Here is a 17,935-nt window from a genome sequence, read left to right as displayed (position 1 = left end):
CATGGCAGTAACTGATAAAACTAAGTCAAGGAAGCACCTCCGCTCCCCCGAGCCCGCGCGGTGCAGGCTAAGGGCTACTACCCCCGCCGGAACAGCTGCCGGGGCAGGGAATGAGCCCTTCCCAAGGACCGACCCAGGGCTGCGGAACACCCCGAACCTCCCCTTTCCGACGAGGAGGGAAGTTTTCACAGGAGGCGGAAGGGAAGACGGGGTCCCCCCGGCGCAGTGCCGGCTTCCTGCCGCGCCCCGAGGAGGGATCGGTGGAAGGTAGCCGAGGCGCCGGGTCCAGCGCCCGTTCCCCTCTTGTCAGGCGCCCTCCTCCTTCTTCCCCTCCCGCGGCCGCTCACCTGCCGCCGGCCGTCCCGCCCGCTTGCCGACAGCCGACGCCGGGCTGCCCTCGTGCGCCGCTCCACCGCGGCGCTCCCGGCCCGGAGCCTCTTGCCGCGCCCGCCGCCACCTCAAGAGCCGCCGGACGAGCTGTCGCTCCAGCCTAGGGAGGAAGCAGCCACCATGTTACTCTCCCCCTCAAGCGCCTACAGGCGGGTTCAGAGCCCGCCCCTAAAAGAGGCGGTGGCTGGGCAGGGGAGCGAACGCTGCTGCGGCAAGGGGGCGCCCGCGGGCAGCGTGAGGGGAGCCCGGCGCTCCGCCGCCCCTCGGTCCCGCGGAGCAGCACCTGTTCGCCTGCCTGCATGGGTCCCTCAGCGGGCAGCCGGGGATGGTCTTGAAGGAGAGGGGGCTGGGCCGGTGCCCCGCTAGGCAGGCAGCGCGCTGATAGCTAAGGATCTGTGAGGTGCCGGTCCCGGCCGGCGCTGGCCAGTGCCCGGCGACTGCTGCTCACCTTATGCGAGGTGTTGGTTGGTACCAGGAAACAAAATGTTTAAGAAGGATGTGAAGGTCCTTGGATGCAGTCAGAGGCAACAAAGCTGGCGGAAGGGCTGAAAGGTGCGTCCTGTGAGGAGCTGCCGAGGGCTCCGGCCTTGTCTGGTTTGGAGGAAGGGAGTCTGAGGGATGAGCTCATTGCTCCCTACAGCTTCCTGAGGAGGTGAAGTGGAGAGGGGGGTGCTCACCTCTTCTCCCTGCGATCCAGTGGTAGGACACATGAGAATGGTTCACAGCAGCGACAGGGGAAGTTTAAGCTGGACATTAGGAAGCATTTCTTTCAGGACCTGAGCGTTGTAAGAGGTGATCGATGCCCCAAGTCTGTCAGTGCTTAAGAGGCACTTAGCACCCTTAACAGCATGCTTAAACTTTTGGTCAGTGCTGCCTGGAATGCTCAGGCAGTTGTGCTAGATGACTGTTGTAGGGCCCTTTCAACTGAAACTATTCTACTTGTCGTGGTTTAACCCCAGCTGGTAACTCGGCACCAGTCAGCACCATGCTCACACGTCACATCCTTGCCTCCTCCCCAAGTGGGATAGGGAGGAGAACTGAAAGAATGTAAAACCAACAGGTTGAGATCAGAACAGTTTATTAACTAAAGTACAATATAGTACTACTACTAAGAATAGTAAGGGAAATAGCAAGGTGAGAAATATAAAATGTAAAGGGAAAAGGGAAAAAAACAAAACAAAACCAATAAACACAAGTGATGCACAACACAATTGCTCAGCACCTGCTGATTGATTCCCAGCCCAACCCGAGCAATGGACCAACGCACCTCAGGAATCCTTTGCTCCACTTCCCCCTGGCAATGTTTCTTTTTTGTGACTTCAGTGAGTATGCCTTCATGGGCTTGTGACAGCTGTGCTGTGGGCTCTGGCCACTCATTTCTTGAAGACCTCCAGGCTCAGGGCTTCCACCTCCACTCTGTGCAACCCACTCCAGTGCTTAATGATCCTCCACAGATTTTGGTTCAGATCCCTTATCCCTATCCTCAACCTGTCTAGTTTTACTGACTCTTGCCCTTTCACTGGCGAGTCCTGGGAAAAGCCTGGCCCAATCTCCCTGGTGTCTTCGCCATGTGCACTGGGGTGTGCAGTGAGGTGCTCCAATGCCCTCTCTGCTCCATGATGAACCAGATCCACAGACACTCCTTACCTTCCCTGAGCCCTTGGGTTTGCTGACCTCTCTCCTGTCCAGGACCCCAGATGGGACATATTGCGTGGATGAAGCCCAAGGGGTCTTGAGCAGAGAAGGATCACCCTTGTGCCCTCTGGCTAGGGGAGAAAGATAGGAGAGAATCTATGAAAGTGATCCGAGCACTGCCTTTGACACCCTGTGGGAGGAAGCAGAGGAGCCCAGGGGGCCGGTAAGAAGTGCTGTAGCATGGGGAGAGCCTGTAGGATTTTCTCCTGCCGCCTCCAATGAACTCCCTTGCCATATGTGCCTCAAGATGTCTGCCACAGCCAGAATGACCTGACAGGGCACTGGGAAGACACAGCTGAGGACTGGGTGACTGGCCTGGAACACTGATGCCAAGCACAAGACAAGAGGTGGGGGGATGGAGAGGGCAGTGGCATTGTCATAACCCCAGATAAGTGCACTGGGGCCTCAGTGCTGTCTTGGGCAGAATGGCCCATTGTGACATCCCGAAGCGATGGGCTCTGTGCTCACCAAGGGATGAGCTGCAACATCTCCAAGCAATGGATTACGACTCCCTCAAGTGCTGGATGCTTATATCTGGGTGCCGAGTGTCACCCAGGTGGCTCATGTCTGGACTGAGCGAGTTTGCGAGGTTTGGAGTGCCAAGAGAGACTTTGGTACTGTTCAGGGAGTTATTTGTTGCAGTTCTTGGTGCCTACTGAGAGCCACCAACAGATTTTCCCTGGCCCTGCCAGGTTCAGGCAGCAGGGGCACCCAGGAGGTGTGCTTGCAGCATCAGAGGTGAGTTGTGTGGGGACCCTTCACCTTGGGGAGCTGGGAGTGTTTCCTTCCTGAGGGACCTGGACATTTCTTCCAATCCTCCCTGGGCCAGCCAATGGCTTGAGGCGTTCTCCCTTTCTTGTGTAACATTTGCTACTGCAGCGCCGGTGAGAGGGAGCGACCCACCATCACCAGCTCCCCCTACCCAGCAGATGTCCAGGGCTGCTCTGGGTGGCCTCCAGGCAAACACCTGGGTATCCCTTTTCCATGACCACCCAGCTCTCTTCCAGCTCCTTCTGTCCTGGGTAGGTCAGGAGATTCAGTTCATATTTGGAAACTGTCTTGCTGGCAGCCACAATGGAGTATGTTGTTATGATGTGTCCCTCCTTCTCTTTGGGCTAGTTGAAGATCTACTGGTCCAGCTGTTGGGGCGCTCCCTCCAAAACCACAAGGCAACATTCACGCACCAGCTTACTGATGTTGCAGTGCAAAGGTGCAGTGGGAGGCCCACCATCTGCTGGGCCTGGAGGGTGGACATGTTACTGAGCAGCTGGGGGCTGCATGCGGCCACACTGCCTCGCCAGGAGGGTCTCCCACACCTGGTTCATCTCACTCCATCAGCCCTGAAGGAGCCAATGCTGACACCCCCCAGCACCTCAGCATCTGTCCTTCATTGGGGTCCTGGCAGCTCTCCCTCTGCCTCTGTTCCTATCCCTGGGGAGTAAGAAGAGCCCCAGGAGGAGTCCGAAGAGGCTATGGCACATTCATCTGCTTCTAGATAGGGCAATGAATGCTCCCGTGGGGAGCCACAGAGACCCCCAAAGAGGAGAGCTGTCCGTTCCAAGGCCTCTGCTCCAGCCAAAAAGCCACCTTACCAGCAACACTAGAATTCTCCTCTCCCATCCTCTCTATTCTCATCCCCTCCTCTCCTTCCCTCCTCTCCTCTCCCCTCTTCTTGCCCTTCCCCTTCCCTCTCCTCTCTTCTCCTCTCCCTTTCCCTCTTCTTTTCTACCCTCCCCTCACTTCTCCTCTCCTCTCTCTTTCCAGTAAGGACTGTGACTTCCCTTCTGGCTGCACATTTCCATCACCTCACAACAACTCTGAGAACTATCAGATGTTCTGCTAAGCTAGTTCAATTCACTAACCCACTAGGAAACTCAAGTGGTGTTCTAATGTCTTTATTTTCTTCTGAATTTGTGAGTTGAATAAGGTACCCTGAAAAGCATGCAAATAATTTGTTTACTTTGGGTGCATAGGTGAGGATTCAGGCAGATTGAGTTTGTGATAAGCTTACTTGGAGTCCTTGGGAATAAAAATACCTTCTCTTTACAGATTCTTGACTGAGCACTGGGTAATTTCAGACTGTATGATATGTGGTGGAAACTGAAGATTCACAATTTCTTTCTGGCTTTAATCCTCAAGCAAGTGACATACAGAGACAGTATAAATACGCAGTCATTGTCATACATAGCTTCAGCTTAAAACACGTATCTCATTTGTGAGAAATGGTCTCTATTGTAAAAGCTCAGGGTAGACACAACAGTGTGTTGCAATTGTGAAGCAGCAATTTATTAATGTTTTTTGCAAAAACAGGTGTCCTAGCAAGTAGGCTTATACAGCAAAAGCAGAACTTAGGTTTATATGTCTTACCCCATCAGCAAGTTCTCTCCCTTGTTTCCCCATTGGTTGGGTACTCCAAGGTATATAGGCTATAGGTTTATAGCCTATCGAATGTGTTTAATCTACATGCTAACTGTCCCACCTCTGTTTACATTTCTTCTTACTCAATTTCTTACACCCCTTCCTCTTATTTATTTATCTCCTTTTATGGTTCATAACTCCCTGGCAGACATGTGGTTCCTCAACTTCCTGTTTAACTACAGAACCAGCTTGCTCTATCTTAGTTTCATAGGTTGTACAAAGGTAGTATTCTTTTTAACCACAGACTGTATCTTTTGTCCAGAAATGATATTGTCCTTAACCACAGAGTGTGTCTTTCTAAGTGATAGTATCTCAAACCCTTTGTTCTGTTTCCTTAGTAACTTAGCTCCAGCCCCAGTATTGAAAAATCTTAATATTGCAAAGCATCAATATTGATCTTAAAGCTCTAATATTGTAAAGCTTTAATATTGCAAAGTTGTTTGCCCCCCCACCAATTGCAGGAAAACAACATGGTTTCCCTCACATCATTCACTTTAATTAAAAATGTAACTGTAATTGACAACTGTATTTCAGCAAAAAGATACACCCAAAAGCCACCATTTTGTATGAAAGCATCAGAATGTCAATCTAGTCTTGAAAGTATTTTCTCGTTTTCACTGTATCATGGGATTGAAACCTAAGTTAGACAGGCTGTTCTTGCTGGTCTTCCTAATACCAGCTGGGAAGCAGAAGGATATTCATACAGTCTTCTCTAACAAATCAACATATGCTGCTTAAAATACTGGCCCACATTCAGGAATACTCTGGTATTTATTAAAAAATCAAGTTATCTTGATGATCTCTGCATAAAATGTGACAGGATTTTTTGAAATATTTGTCTTCCTAAGGATTTTTCTGTTTATTTTTCTGGAAACATCATGTTACCTTTTCTTTTAAAGGTTTCAGTTGCAGTCTGTGTCCAGCTTAGAAAACAATGGGTCTTAGAACCATTTTCAAAATCTTACGATTCTCTCGAGTATTATGTCTTGCATAACTCTTCAGCAGTTGAAAAAGAGAGCTTACTCCTGCTAAAAAGGGTTGAGCATGGTACCTCTTGGTTCTGGCAACACACAGAAAATGGGGTTTTAAACAAGCACAAGATTCTTCATATTTCTGTTTCTGCTAGGACTCTCCATTGTCTGCCCCTTGCTGTTAGCTTTTGCTTTGGTTTTTAGCAGGTTCCTGAGATTGCTGTAACACAACAGCCACTTGTCTCAACTGAATGTTCCATATGCTGCTGCATGTTGAACCTGACTGCTCAGCTGACACAAGTGAAAATGCACAAAAAGACAGATGTTTTTTAAGTACACTTAGATTTGTGATTGATGTGATTTTTGATCTGCCAGTAATTGGTGAGATAGCAGCAACAGAACAGGATCCATAATTTCTGCACATACATTTTGGTTTGAAGTTCAGATCACTTTATTCTGGCTTACTCTGTCCCTAGCCTATCTGTAGGTACTCAGCAAGTCCTTTTGGATGTATTTAGTAACATAACCTCATTTTTTTATTTCCTTGCCAAGAAAGCTCATTTCTTGTAATCTATTCACTACCACAGACCCTGACACTCTCAGTATGTTAAGTCTTCACTGCTTTTGTCATCATAGTCATCATGGAGATAACTGGTTTTGTTCCACTTAGACTTTTGCAATACAACGATGACAGCAAAGTGACTGCAAAGTTAGTTTGGTTTCCCTTACCCTTGTAATCACATAGTATAATGTGTGTGACAGATACATAGAGTAACCGTCAAGGTAAGGAGAATATCCTAATGGTTCACATTAAACAGAAGACATGATAGACTTGGACAGGAATGGTTACCCGTTCTTGGGGAATGCTGTGTTGCCAACCTATCTACTTGCATTTTATACTGAAAAGGGCAATCTTACAGAAAACAAATATCTAATCTAGTTTAGAGATATCCCTATCCTTAACAGAAAGATACAAGGTATATGAATGATTCAATATGCAGAAAATTTTGTAAATATTTATTACTTCTTACTGTATGCTAAAATGATAAGTTGTAAAGTAAAACTGCTCTGTTAAGCAAGATGTTAGGTTGTAAATTGGGACATTCTGCTGAGAGCAATATGGGCAAGTGCAGCCTTGGGAAATGGGCTGCAGTAGCCTTGGGATATGTACAAAACAAGGTTAGCCTCTGAAGATAAGGAAGGAGTAACCAAGACAGATGGGGCCAGTTCACCACTCTGTAGTCCCAGGTGTGAAGATAAAAAAGGAGCGACCAAGACAGATGGAGTCTGATTTGATTCTTCAAGATAAGGATCAAATCAGAACAAACTGGCCTAAAACACAGGCACAATTGTTAAGTAGTTCACAAGAATCTTTTGCACATGCACAAGCACAGAGGTCAATCAGCAAATACAGTGAGGAAGACTGTCTGTGACCACCAGAGAACCCTCGAGATCATGACCCAGCAAGAAAGTGTATACATAATTAAAACGCAAATACTACAACTAGTTCCAGGACATCTAATAAATATATTAAACATTTCCTGGAAAGGTTGTAAATATGCATAAGTTTGCTGGATATATGGATGCTGCTTGTAGACTCAGGCATGCTTGCCTTTGCAAAATGATTCACAAAGTGTGCAACCCAGTGCAGCAATAAAGAATGCCTGCTTCCTAAAACTCCAGATTGAGTCTTGGAGAGTTTCTTCAACCACCATTTGTGGTAATATTACTGTAAGAATGCAGCTTATGCAACCTTGGTTTTTGGTGAGTTTTTTTTTTTTTTTTTTCTCAAAACTTACAGGAAAGGTATTTTACCTGACATGCATTGGAGCAAATACAAAAGATGTGCATAAAAAAAAGGTCCACAGCATGTCATTACTTGGCCTAAATTCTATGCTCCAAACTTGTGCTTGGAGAAAACAAAAACCCTGCAAGGTGCCTAATGAATTAGTACATAGATCTGAGCAGTATGCATAAAGGGTGTTGTTTTTTTTAATCCAAAGAATGCATGCTACACAAGTAACTGGTACAATATGGAACATAGATTCATTAAGTAAAGCAAAACATAATGGCTTGATTTTCAGCAATGTAAGTTAATGTAGTTCCCTCAAATGCTATCAGTCTTTGTGTGCTAAGCATCTCTCCTATTATTTAATGTACAAATACAGTAACAGTATTCCCTGTTCTTTGGAAAGTGCCATGTTAAATGCTAATATAGCTCCAAGAATAGCAAATGCCCATTAGCTGTGATTGCAGGAGGTGAAGTTGCTAGTGTTGCTTGTTTATTGTTGCTGTAAGTCCTACTGGTAATGTTATTTGGATATAATTATGTGTATTGCTTGATGCACTCTATTAAGTTGTGTCTTAAAATACTGACTACGAAGCAAGAGGCGAACAGAAATATCTTACCCTCTCTGACCCTTAGGTGGAGCTAAAAATCCTATAAATTGAAAGATTTCATTTTTATCAAGTTATCCCCTCTTGTACTTGGTTTTGATGTGCCTTCAGTTTTCCCTTACAGAGTTTGGTTTCTTTATATAAGTTCCCCTTAGGAAACGTCAAACATTGAAATAGATTTCTGTGTTACCTATAAAGCTGAAGCTGTTCTCAAAAATTCAGCAATACAATTCCTAAAGTGCAGGGTTCTCTAATTATGAATGTTGACACACTATTTTTTCTACAGCACATGAAATGTGTATCACAGTGTTGTGCTAATGCTTACTGAATTCTTATGACCAACATGTTTTTTAAAAGGAGCATGTCACAGCTTGTTTGTACAATAACGAAATACCTCCAATCTATGAGTTTACCTTTAAGTTAAATGAATGTTTAAGCACTTTACTGGGTTGGACCTTGTGTATTCTTCATATGTCTGGATTGCTGCACTGAAATATCTGCTGAAGTAAAACTGATTATCACACGGACCTTAATGCCTGTCTACCTACCTACTTCTCTGATGTAGATCTTTTAATTCTGAAAACAGGGTAAAATTGATTATCTGGGAGGTCCTGATGCCTCAAATATATTAAAATATATTGTGTCCTGTTGATGTTGCATTGGTTTTGTGTGGGCAGAGTGTTACTATACAGAGATACAGTAAAAATAGCAGGCTGTAAATTTAAACATGAATGTTCTAGTTTTAATTGTAATACACAGAATACACAACGGTATTGAAGCATGGGAGGAAGGGGTTGCTCTCTGGTTTATAGGATTTATTCTTCCATCTGGTGGTGGGAAGAAGCACAACAGGTTTTAAATGTGTTAGTAATTGTGTGATTTTCATAGGAAAAAAAAAAAGGAAAATATTTCCTATTATACCTACTCCTTCCAAAACTCTGTACATATGTCTGTGGTTATTATATGTAGACAAAGCTGCTGTTTAAGTTTCTGCTTGTTCGTATTCCACTGAGAAGTTCCCAAGCTGCTGGCCATCGTATTTGAAAAATCATGGCAGTCAGGTGAAGTTCCCGATGACTGGAAAAAGGGAAATATAACTCCCATTTTCAAGAAGGGGAAAATGGATGAGCCGGGGAATTACAGACCAGTCAGTCTCACCTCTGTGCCTGGCAAAATCTTGGAGCAGATTCTCCTGGAAGGCATGCTAAGGCACATGAAAAACAATAAGGTGCTTGGTGACAGCCAGCATGGCTTCACTAAGGGGAAATCCTGCCTGAACAGTTTTGTGGCCTTCTATGATGGGGCTACAGAACTGATGGACAGCGGTAAAGCAGTTGATGTCATCTACCTGGATTTGTGTAAAACGTTCGACACTGTCCCACACATCCTTGTCTCTAAATTGGAGAGACATCAATTTGATGAATGGACCATTCAGTGGATAAAGAACTGGCTGGAGGGCCTCACACAAAGAGTTGTGGTCAATGGCTCAGTGACTGGCTGGAGACCTGTAAAGAGTGGTGTCCCTCAGGGATCAGTGTTGCGACCGGTCTTGTTCAACACCTTTGTTGCTGACATGGACAGTGGGATTGAGTGCACCCTCAGCGAGTTTGCCGATGACGCCAAGCTGTGTGGTTCGGTTGATACGCTGGAGGGAAGGAATGCCATCCAGAGGGACCTTGACACGCTTGTGAGGTGGGCTGATGCCAACCTCATGAAGTTTAACCATGCCAAGTGCAAGGTCCTACACCTGGGTGGGAGCAATCCCAGGCACAGCTACAGGTTGGGCAGAGAAGAGATTCAGAGCAGCTCTGCGGAGAAGGACCTGGGGGTGCTGATCGATGAGAAAATGAACATGAGCCAACAGTGTGCACTTGCAGCCCAGAAAGCCAACCGTATCCTGGGCTGCATCAAAAGGAGTGTGACCAGCAGGTTGAAGGAGGTGATCCTGCCCGTTTACTCTGCTCTCGTTAGACCTCACTTGGAGTACTGTGTGCAGTTCTGGTGTTCTCAACATAAAAAGTACAGGGAACTGTTGGAACAAGTCCAGAGGAGGGCCACGAGGATGATCAGGGGACTGGAGCACCTCCTGTATGAAGACAGGCGGAGAAAGTTGGGGCTGTTCAGCCTGGAGAAGGCTGCGTGGAGACCTCATAGCAGCCTTCCAGTATCTGAAAGGGGCCTATAGGGATGCTGGAGATGGACTCTTCAGTAGGGACTGTAGTGACAGGACAAGGGGTAATGGGTTGAAACTTAAACAGGGGAAGTTTAGATTGGATATAAGGAGGAAATTCTTTCCTGTTAGGATGGTAAGGCACTGGAATAGGTTGCCCAGGGAGCTTGTGAGTGTTCCATCCCTGGCTGGACAAGGCCTTGGGTTGACATGATTCAGTGTGAGGTGTCCCTGCCCATGGCAGGGGGGTTGGAACTTGATGGTCTTAAGGTCCTTTCCAACCCTAACTATTCTATGATTCTATGATTCGATGATTCTTAGCTGTTTGCTCCCATCAGCCTTCGTACCATTGCCTTTTGTAAAGATTTTGAGGATTTTTCATGCAACATTCATAGAAATGTATTAAAAATTGTTTGTCTAAACTTTACTTTCTGTTATGGCATATGCTTCTTTCCATAAGTGACATACAAATGTAGAAACCAGCACTCTTTTAGTATATTTAATTCATGTATTTTTTTAAAAAAGGTCTGTAAATGGTAAGCCATAAAACATTGTTGAATTGTTAAAATGCTTAAACATTCTTCTGCCATGCTCTTCATGCAAGGCAGAAGTAGATCTTCCAAGTAGTTTCATTGAGGACAAAAGTGTACTTTAGGAAAAAACAGAATTTCTGCAAATAACTCGTTATTCTGTTGTATTTGAGGAACAGGAATTGCAAACTGCCATTTGGTATAGTAGTGTTAAATACAGTTTTCACTAAGATGGTAATTAAAACCTCCACTGGTTGCCATTTAAAAGCACAATGCTTTATTTTTATGTTTTAATTCAGGTCTAAATGAGTCATTTTCGGTCAATAACCTAAGAAAGTAGAACCTTTTTCCTCAGAATAAGTGTCATAGAAGAGTGGCCTCCAAATCTTGAGAGAATGATGCAACACCTCTTGGAATCTCTGCCTGCTCTTTGATGGATGTAAGACAGATCACTTGGAGTATAATCCAGAATTGAGTGAAGTTAAGAATTTTGCCAAGAACAAGTTTCTAATGTATTTTTTAACTCTGAAAATTAGGACCATCAGAAGTGGAGTGGCTGTTTAAGAAGCAATGCTCTCCCACTCCTAGTTAGGTACTTTTTTCATTTATCAGTTATTGGTGCAAAATCATTCCAAGTTATTACTTAGTGTTATTAACGTACATGCAGCTTCTATGTATGTGTTATTAGTACCCATGAGGAGGTTTGGTACTCCAAATAGCGTATAATACAATTTAAGACCCTTGTGGTTTTGGAAAGTTAATATTTTTTCATCTGAATGATATTTACAGATGTCCCTGTTACTGGTTGCAACATTTGAAAGTTCTTATGAAACAGTAGCATGGAGCTGGGGTTTTTTTGCTGATATGAGAAACATTATATGCCAGTAAAGGCGGCCATGATGTTTGTTTTCTGACAGAAGCTCCATAATCTTCCAGCTTTATCAGAAAGTGAGCTCTGTAAGTAGGCCCCACTAAAGGGATTTAGCAAAAAATTAAGTAATGACATTTTTTACTCAATGGAATAAATGTGGTTGTATTTCTGCTACCTGACTAGTTCTGTTCTGAATATTTTTGTAAATGTAGTTACTGATCAGAGGGCTGATCAAATAAAAAATCATGAGGGACAAGATAGCTTAATTTGTGAATCTGTTTCTTTTCCTTCTTTTTCAAATCAAGGGGCATTGATTTGGATACAAAAAACTAGGAAAGTACAAAAAGAAAAAAAATAAAAGAAAGTAGGGGAAAGGTCAAAGACGAAGTATGAGGCAATCTGGCAATATTTGCCTGACACATCCTGCCGTATGACAGAATAGGGGGGAAATAGGGTCTTCTGATTTCACTCAGAAAGCCTGTTGTCTGCTGACCCACTGTTACTTCACATCCAGAAAATGTGGCTTTACAGGAGAAGAGGGCTTCAGAATTAGTTCTGAGGAAAGTCAAGGGAAAAAGACTGAATTTTAAACATAAACAGTAGTAAAGGAATGGGTTTAAACTTTACATATTATGTGGGTTATTTTTTATTTTAATGTCATCTTGGCTAGAAAACATATTTTTATTGAGCTAAAAGCATACCTGCAATAAAACCTGCTTGTGACAAAAATAAGAAAAACTGGAGGAGCCTTGGATTTTGTTAGGGGTCAGGAAGAAAGACTGGTGATTTTCTTGTAATGGCTGAGGTAGGTTCTACTTGCTTAATATACTAAGGGGAGATGCCTTCCAGATAGTATTTGGAGATGTTCAGAAAACTGGTCTTCAGAAAATAACCCCCCCAGGATACTTGCCTTGTTGGTGTAGGAAGGATATGTATATTTGAGTGGAACCCTAACCATTCTGTTTCTGTGATTTGCCTATAAACAAGGCTTTACAAATTGAGTATCAAGGTACTTTTCCAAGCCCTCAAACTGCTTCAAAGTGAAATGCTAGGAAAGACTATTCACATGTGCAATTTTACTTGGTGAGTATGTAATTCTACCAGGCTTTGTTCTATGATGATTTTTCTGCATGGTTACAGTGTTGCACAGGGGAACTTGTTTTTGTTTCACCAGTGCTGACAGAACAGATTGTTATCCTTTACTAAGGGTTACCAGAGTTTCAGATCTAGCAGTTCAGCTGTTTGTGTGAATTATCCATTCATTAACCCACATGAGGCAATGTGAGACAAGTTAACAACGTTACTTAAACTATCTGAAATAGCAAATTTTATTCTGATGGACATGGGTTGGGGATTATTACACAATTGGCTTATTTGGCAGATCTGAGAGGGTTTTCGCATCTGACAAAGCATAGAACAGTAGATAGGCTGGGACAAGTTAAGGTAACAATTTCTTCTCCATTTCTTTGTATCCTTTTGTCTGTGCATTTAATCTGTTTGCAGTGGCATCACAGAAATACGAACTTGGTGTTTCATTGACTGAATTGCCTCTTCAGTGAATTTTGTACAGGTTTCAGAATACTGCTTCATAATATCCCAAATCAAACGTGGTTGCTCCCCTCCATAACAAACAGGGGATTAATATAGTTGATCCATTAATTATCTGTGAACTTTATACAAGTGGGTACTTTAAGATGGGTAATTACTGAGCTAACAGAAAAAAAACAAAACAAAACAAAACAAAACAAAACAAAACCCCTGTAAAGGTTCATGACCAATAGAATCCCACCCTGGTGGTACAGATGGTCTAAATGATAGAATAATAGTGAGGCATCTGGGAAAGACCCGTTTATTTAAACCTTCAGAATACACCTAACAAAATATACCATAAGACCTGAACTTCCAGTTTCAGAAATTCAGCTAAGCTGACAGAGATGCTAGTTTTATTCTATTGTAAATGTATTTTCTTCTCCTCCTGGGTTTCGTTTCAGTTGCTACTACAGACCTTGCACTATCATGGACTTACAGGAAACACGAGCTGGCACGGAACAACCTTGAGTGTCTGGTTTACTAGCTTTCCTTGAACTTCAAGGGATAGAACATTGAGAAACATCTTCCCACAGCCTAACACAAGTTGCTTGTTTTCTGCCTTGAATCTATCGGAGCAAGCTTAGCTGATCTTGCCAGAAATAAGAAACACTTCCAGCAAGTCCTTTGCCAATAAATCTTAAGCAAAAGTAACTTTATACAGCAAAAGGAAGACAAGCAGCTTGGGAAAATAATATCTTCCACTTCCAAAGGTGGATCTGGAAGAGAAGGTCCTGGCTAAAGTCTCTTAGACTTCTCACAGTATTCTTAAATTAACCTGCTGAGTATACAATCAACAAACATGTACTCCAGTACATGTTTCATGCAAGTTAACAGATTGAGTATCAGGTAAGTACAAGGCTTCCCACACTCTCCCACTGATATGAAACCAACAATTTTTCTTCATTAGAATTAATTTTCAGTTATTTAGTTCAGATGAAAAATACCTTCTTGCTCAGATTAAAAAATCATTTCCCTCTCCTGGAGCAAAGGCAAAACTGTAAGTGTGCTTGCTTAGATGCAGGTGCCTCTGAACCAGCGGAAGCTTCTCCATTGATTTTAGTAGGCATTGATTCAACTCCTAAGCACAGAGTTATTCAGATGCTTGCTGTGGATTAAATAAGGCCTCTTGTGAAATGCTGTGAGGTATATAGGAATGATTCGTGTCAGCAGCTTAGGAGTCCTTCTCATCATCGTACTTTGGGTAGAATCGAAAATCCCTGAAATCATTGTATCATGTGTAGAATATATAAAAATGATCAGATTATGATAGATGTTCCTGTCAATACAATGATGAAAGAGAAGAAGAAACAAAGGAATAATCCTTCCTAATCAAAAGCTTTGTTACTTTAAGGGGTACTTTGTTTGACTACTTGAATGTCTCAAATGCTTTGCTAATTACAGGGGTACTTTGTTTAACTGCTTGAATGCCTTAAGGGGGCTAGGTTACAGGAAGAGGTGAAACTTGTGCATTGAATAAGTAACTATATAAGAAATGGAATTTAGGGGCCTAAGATGGTGGTTAAGCTTGTGACAGACATCCCCCGTTAATGCATTGCCAAGGAATTCAATAACTTTTTAAGAAGTTTCTTCACCCAAAGATAAGCCCCCAGCAACAGGAGGAGAACAATGAAAAGGAACCACGTCGATATTCGGGTGAAGGAGACGACAGGATTGGTTGAAACCCAAGACCGAGGAGTATAAGAGACTGTACCCCAGAAATCTCGGTGTGCATCTTGGGTGGAGCAGAGACTTCCTGGCGCACCCAGCGCTGCTTGCTTATTGCCTCTTGATATTAATGAATTGTAACAAAAAATTAATTAAATCAGATCATGGCCAAGATGGAATTTTTATAACAATGTGAAAATACAGAAATATAAACTTAAGAATGACCAATTGGTCAAAAATCAATTTTATGTGCAAAGCTCACCCACCAATATAAAAGTCCTTTACAACAGAATCAATATGGTTCTAATGCCTATAATAGCAACATTTCAGAGCATACACAGGTACTGTTAAGTCTGCCTAAAGGCTATCCATGGATGTTTTTGCACATGAAAACTTTGTGTGTAACAGAATGACCAGGGCAGCATCATCCACAAGCACTTTAAGTACTTAAAAGTACTTAAAAGCCCAGAGATGAAAAAGCCACTCCTAAGCAGCAGTTCTGCAGTTTAATAGCCCTTCTCAACAGCACAGAGCACAGCAGATGTTTGGATTGTATTCTGTGAGCAAGACTTCAAGCAAGGAGAAATTTAGGACTTGAGGACTATTAAATCCTGGATTAAAGTATTGAGGTGGAATTTAAAATAGTTGCTAAAATAGTTGTTTACTGCCACTTAACAAACCAGACAACTTGAGAAAACATTTTTTAACAAGCAGATTAGAAGAACTCCAGTCTTCCTACTACAGATAGTGCAGGCAGCCCTAAGTTTGTACTACCGCTGCAGTGTTACATCCCTTGGTAGCCTGTGTGCTCTGCTGTTCAGGCAAACCTATTACTTCTAATGCACATAGCCAGGAAATTCCAGAAGAGAAAAGGGAATCAACACGAATGAGCCTCACAGTGGTTAAACAGATCAGTTTACAATAAATGTGATTCACTCTCGGATGGATCGTATTTCCCCAGTCGGGAGAACTCACTGAGTTGTCAGCCTGTGGTTGGTTCAGCCCTGTTGGCTCTCAGTTCTCCAGATGTCCCCTTACTTCTCCTTCTCAGTCAGTCCTGTTCCATCTGAAATGCTATCAAAAACAAGAATCTGGTTTATAAAGCCTGTTTTTCTTTAGCTTCTTGATGTTCCTGAGCCCCTGCTATGAATCTGTTGGACATACTCATTTTGGGCTGTAGATCAAAACTTCCCTGGAGACTGAAGGTCACTGAGTGGATCTCACATTTATTTATGAGTAAAAAAGGGAACTCAGCAATTTTTATTTTACAATTAGGAAAATTAAAGCACTAAGGGCTAGGACTCAACTTCCAAGGCAGCCTGATACTGAATGTCTAACTTGGACAAGCATTTCAGAGGTGTTGAATGTCTGGGAACTCCAGTTAGAGCTGGGGAAAAGTTTGCCCTTGCACAAAGTCATGTTAGCTACCTGCACAGACCAGCCAGTTTGAAAAAGGACACCACTATTTTATCAAGCACAGTAATCTAAACCCAGTTTCATTAGTGTTATTGGTTTATTAAGTTGACTTTACTGCTTGTTTTGAGCACTATGGGTAAGGTGCTCTGTTTCTAAACATAAGGAAAGGATTCAGAAATAAACTACCAAATAAACCACACCCCTGTGAATCGTTTTTAGGCAAGATACAAAGAAACAAAGTAATTAGTTCCAAATTCTGTAAGTTAGGGTAGGTCAACGCAGATGGACTCCAGTTTCATGCCTTATGCTCCAGTCTGACTGGGACACAAGCATGTGCAGTCTGGAAGCCATGAGCACCATTAATGAAATGGAATGCCTAAGTTCTCCCTATCAATGCTCTCTCTAAATGGAGCTGATAAGTTTGAAAAGAATGGCATGCTAACATAGTGATAAAAACTTCTGGACCACCAGCCTTGTGGTTAGCCAGTAGTGGGGGGGGGGGGGTGGGGGGGTGAGTCCCTCTGCTCATTCCTATTGCCCTGCAACACCGACAAGAATACATCATCCTGTGTACATGTGGAATAATTCTGGCATCTTACGCCTGTTCTGCACAGTACAGTTCAGCAAGCACCTGACAGCCTGTTTCAGTATTAGTGTTTGATTTAGCAGGTTGATGAACTCTGTACTGCATTAAAAGATGAGTCATTTTTATAGACTCTGGCAAAGCAGCCAAGTGGAGTTTAAGCAGGGTTTGTTAACATTTCCATGCACCAGTTGCATACTAGTAGTTCATATTCAAAGTCAGTATCTTTTCAAAAGGACACTATCCAGTACTCACCTGGGACACAAACATGCTTCTAACAGAAAACTTCGTTTAAGAAAGAACACAGAAATGTGGGGAGTTTGTGGAAACCTCAGAGTAGCAAGGAAGGACATATATGAAGGACCAAAAGCAAGGCTGCGGTGGAAGTGTCCTTGGTCTCTAGAAGAAGGATATTTTCCACACTGTCAGACCCAAGACTTGATTCTGTCTCCAAAAGCTTCTGTAGCAATATCTTTTGCAGCTAAGTCAGCATAGAACCCCTGAAGTCAGTAATGCTAAAATGATTTACAGTGGCAGTCTGTCTGGCTTTGTTTTCTCTTTCTCTGTCAAGTAAAAGGAAATGCAAATAGAGAAAGCTCAAGTGTTTTATAATGCACACCCCCTAGGTTTCTATGTGAAGTAGAAGAATAAATACCCTTCTGGTAGGGAACCTCTTTAAGTTTGATAAAGGAAGCCAGACCCAGATGAAAACGATCTAATTTTAGTTAGCAATTAATAGCTGGCTTATAAAACTAAAAAAAAAAAGAGAGAGAAAAGATTATATTTAGGTGAAGAATTACAGGCGAAATCTTACCTTTTGTGGTGGCAAAGTCTTATATGAGAGCCCATGGGAGAAAAAGGAAAGCTACTGCTTTAGATAGGAGTGCTCTTGTAAAGGGCTACCTTTATCTTTGAGGAAGAGTGGCTGAGTGAGTCTATGGAACACCTTTCTCCTACGATCTTGAGGCATTGTTTAAACCTGTTTAAAATAAATTACCATATTTTGCCAGTTAATGTTTTATTTAGGATTTAATCGGATATGTATCAGAGACCTCTAGCAATTTTCTTCTGTCATGAGGAAAACAGGATATAATGTAGTATTCTTCATTACTGAGAGAAAACAAAGAGCTATGAAAAGAAAATACTGTTCACATATGATATCAGCCAACAATTAATGAATCTTTTCTTACAGGTCTTTCCCTTACAAGTGTATAGGGCTTCCAAGTGAATGTGACAGAA

At 42.9% G+C, this 17,935-nt stretch overlaps 1 protein-coding gene across 4 annotated transcripts in view; it reads right to left on the bottom strand.

Moving 5' to 3' along the window:
- Positions 1-567, bottom strand: part of DENND4C (DENN domain containing 4C) — a 64,918-nt gene extending 64,351 nt beyond the window's left edge. For 3 of the 4 annotated variants that reach the window (XM_061355275.1, XM_061355274.1, XM_061355278.1), the window contains exon 1: positions 348-567. The gene's annotated coding sequence lies outside the window, so the exon portion shown is untranslated. The remainder of the gene's footprint in view (positions 1-347) is intronic. The other variant, XM_061355279.1, reaches the window with a different exon arrangement.
- Positions 568-17,935: the final 17,368 nt, after the last annotated feature.

This window comes from Neopsephotus bourkii, unplaced genomic scaffold (genome assembly GCF_033783945.1).
Source record: "Neopsephotus bourkii isolate Nb327-2 ecotype Australia unplaced genomic scaffold, CSIRO-AGI_Nbou_v1 NB_788, whole genome shotgun sequence".
Taxonomy (NCBI): Eukaryota; Metazoa; Chordata; class Aves; order Psittaciformes; family Psittacidae; genus Neopsephotus; species Neopsephotus bourkii.
Note: the sequence above shows the minus strand (reverse complement) of the source record. Positions and strands in the feature narration are given on the sequence as shown.